Raw genomic sequence first — 4,033 nt, 5'->3', positions numbered from 1 at the left:
TCTGTGTGAGAGTAAGGGGGAGACCTTTATGGCGGGGTGGGAGGCTGAGGCAAATCACCTGGCTGCTGATTACGCATAGCCAGACACCAGGGCGATTAGAAGAGCACACCATGAAGCGGTGCGCATCAGAGAAGCTTTGAAAACGAGTTTCATGAGGGGCCAGGGTACGGTGTAACTGTTGTGTTTGTTTCCCCTTGATGAACCCCCCCCTTGATTGACTCATTCCCTGTAAGCAACCCACCCTCTCCCTTTGATTACAGCTTGCTTAAGGAAATAAAGTCACTATTGTTTAAAAATCATGTATTCTTTATTAAAAAGTCATTATAAAAAGAGGGAGAGAAATGACAAGATATCCCGGGTGTGGTTTGGGAGGAGGATAGGAGGGAAGGAAAAGGCTATTAAAAACATTTCAATGTAATGACAGCCTTTTGGTTGGGCTATCCACGGGAGTGGAGTGGGCGGGTGCACGAAGCCTTCCCCCACGCAGTCTTACACGTCTAGGTGAGGAATATATGGAACATGGTGAGTGGTGAGAGTGGTTACACATGGGCTGCAGCGGCACTCTGTGACCCCGCTGCTCTTCCTGAAGCTCCACCAGATGTCGGAGTATATCAGTTTGATCACACAGCAGCCCCAGCGTTGCATCCCACCACCGCATATCTTCCTGCCTACACCTCTGATCTTCCTGGCGCCACCGCTCATCTCGAGCGTCCCTCCTGTCCTCACGTTCACAGGCATCTTTCCTGTAACTTGATACCACGTCCTTCCACTCATTCAGATGAGCTCTTTCATTGCGGGTCACTTCCATGACTTCCGAGAACATTTCGTCTCGCCTCTTCTTTTTCCTCCGCCTTATCTGAGATAGCCTTCAGGATGGAGTAGGGAGACTTGAAAAATGTGCAGCTGCATGAAGGAGGGAAAAAAGGGAGAGAAGTGTTAAAAAAGATACATTTTACAGAACAATGGTTATACTCTTTCACAGTGAACAACACTATTCACCTTACATAGCACATGTGATTTCACTACAAGGTCGCATTTTGCATCTTAATATGGAGTGCCTCCGGCTCTGGTGTTACAGATCTCACAGACGCAGGCCCGGGCATCAGAATTCAGCTTGCATGTGGCCATGGTAAGCCATTGTCTTTTGGCTTCTGCAGCCTTCGTAATACACAGTGCCCTCCTTTCCCAAATACCAAGAGAATCCCGTTCAGTGATGCTTCTTTCCTGTTAACATGCAGCAGCAGAAGCCACCCCCCCCTCCAATTCTGTGGGATGATTGCTTTACCCTTCCCCCCACCACGTGGCTGGTATCATGGAAGATCACTGCTAATCACACCCCCCCCCCCCACCGCGTGGCTGGTATCAGGGAAGATCCCTGATAGCCAAAAGCGAAAAAGCTCAGCGCTATTTCCCTCCCCCCGCTTGGCTACGTGCAAGGAAGGATTTCTTTTAAGCAACAGGCAAACAGCCCAGTAGGAATGGCCATCTCTGTCCCCTTACTTAAATGCCTGAATTTCAACCAGGTTACCATGAATGATATTACTCTGCTGAAGATAACAGAGCGAGATAAAGAACGGATGTTTCTTGAATGCCAGCAACCACCGGGACCATACGCAGCTATGCTTTGTCATGCAATGATACCCGATTACTTGCTACATGCATGGCGTGGTAAAGTGTCCTACCATGGTGGACGGAACAAGCCTGCCTTGCCCAGAAACCTTCTGCAAAGGCTTTTGGAGTACCTCCAGGAGCGCTTCATGGAGATGACCCTGGAGGATTTCCGCTGCATCCCCAGACATGTTAACAAACTGTTCCAGTAACTTTACTGGCCGCGAATGCACCCCAAGCCCTCATGGCAAATCAATCATTAAAAAATGCTTGCTTTTAAACCATGTTTTATATTTACAAAGGTACACTCACCAGAGGTCGCTTCCATGGCTTCACTGTCTGGGCTAGTGGCTTGGGAGGGCTGGGAGGGTAATTCCGTCTGGGTCACAAAAAGCTCCTGGCTGTTGGGGCTAATGGAGTGCTGTGTGCGCTCTGCAAGGTCGTCGTCCTCTTCCTCCTCTTCAACTTCCCCCTCTGCAGAATCCTCAGCCATGGTTGAGATTACAACCCCCACCTCGGAATCCACGGACAGGGCGAGGTAGTGGTGGCGCAGCACCCTAAAATTGCATGCAGCTCAGTGTAAAAGCAGCATGTTTTCGGCCCTGACTTGGACCTTCCGTTCGCTTCTTTGGTTTTCTGGTAGGCTTGTCTGAGCTCCTTAACTTTCACTCTGCACTGCACTGAGTCCCTGGTGTGGCCTTTTTCCATCATAGCTTGGAAATTTTTTCAAATATTTTTTTCATTTCGTCTTTTGGAACGGAGTTCTGTTAGCACTGAATCCTCTCCCCATATAGCGATCAGATCCAGCACCTCCCGTGCGGTCTGTGCTGGAGCTCTTTTTCTATTCTCAGGAGACTGCATTGCTACCTGTGCTGATGAGCTCTGCATGGTCACCTGTGCTGATCACAGCTCCACGCTGGCCAAACAAAAATGAAATCCAAAAGTTCGCGGGGCTTTTCCTGTCTACCTGGCCTGCGCATCCGAGTTCAGATTGCTGTCCAGAGCGGTCACAGTGGTGCACTGTGGGATACTGCCCAGAGGCCAATACCGTCGATTTGCGGCCACACTCACCCTAATCTGATATGGTAATACCGATTTTAGCGCTACTCCTCTCGTCGGGGAGGAGTACAGAAATCGATGTAAAGAGCCCTTTATATCGATATAAAGGACCTCGTAGTGTGGACGGGTGCGGCGTTAAATCAGTTTAACGCTGCTAAAATCGGTTTAAATGCGTAGCGTAGACCAGGCCCTGTAGTAGGTGACTTCTGGGTACTCTTCTGGCTCTGTCCATCTGTTTACCCACTTCAGCTGGTGGGTATTGTAGTTGTAACAATGCTTGATAGAGATCTTGTAGGCGTTTTTCTGAGAGGTTGGAGCAAATGCTGTTGTATCTTAGCGCTTGGCTGTAGACAATGTAGTCTGGATGAAAGCTGGAGGCATGTAAGTAAGTATAGCGGTCAGTAGGTTTCCGGCATAGGGTGGTGTTTATGTGACCATCGCTTATTACCTATCTAGTAGTAATCGCTTGTGTGGACTGGTCCAGTCTGAGGTTGATGATGGGATGAACATTGTTGAAATCATGGTGGAATTCCTCAAGGGCTTCTTTTCCATAGGTCCAGATGATGAAGATGTCATCAGTGTAGCACAAGCAGAGTAGGGGGAAGCTGAGGAAGCGTTGTTCTAAATCAGCCATAAAAATGTTGGCATACTGTGGGGCCATGTGGGTACCCATAGAAATGCTGCTGACTTGAAGGTATACATTGTCCCCAAATGTGAAATAGTTGTGGGTAAGGACAAAGTCACAAAGTTCAATCACCAGGTTTGCTGTGACATTATCAGGGATACTGTTCCTGACGGTTTGTAGTGCATCTTTGTACGGAATATTAGTGTAGAGGGCTTCTACATCTGTAGTGGCCAGGATGGTGTTTTCTGGAAGGTCACCAACGGATTGTAGTTTCCTCAGGAAGTTAGTGGTGTCTCGAAGATAGCTATGAGTGCTGGTAGCATAGGACCTGAGAAGAGAGTCTACATAGCCAGACAAGCCTGCTGTCAGGGTGCCAATGCCTGAGATGATGGGGCATCCAGGATTTCCAGGTTTATGGATCTTGGGTAGCAGATAGAATACCCCTGGTCAGGATTCTAAGGGTTTGTCTGTGCAGATCTGGAAGAGAAGCGGGAGTGGGTGGAGGAGGAGGAAGAGAAGACCAAGAAAAGACAGAGGCAGAGCAAGATGAGACTTGACCTAAAGAACATCTAAGAACTATTACTAGAAGTTGTCAGCAACCTTTGGAAGACTGATCAGCTGTGTAGTAAGAGGAGGCCCTGAAACATAAACTCTTGGTTTCAGAGGCCCGGTATGAGGCCTAAGGCCTGAAACTAAAGTAATGGTCAAGACTTTGCTAACATAAAGCAAAGTTAAGCTCTG

The sequence above is a fragment of the Gopherus evgoodei genome, chromosome 4 (assembly GCF_007399415.2).
Source record: "Gopherus evgoodei ecotype Sinaloan lineage chromosome 4, rGopEvg1_v1.p, whole genome shotgun sequence".
Taxonomy (NCBI): Eukaryota; Metazoa; Chordata; order Testudines; family Testudinidae; genus Gopherus; species Gopherus evgoodei.
The sequence above is the reverse complement of the archived record's forward strand: the minus strand, read 5'-3'. Positions refer to the sequence as shown.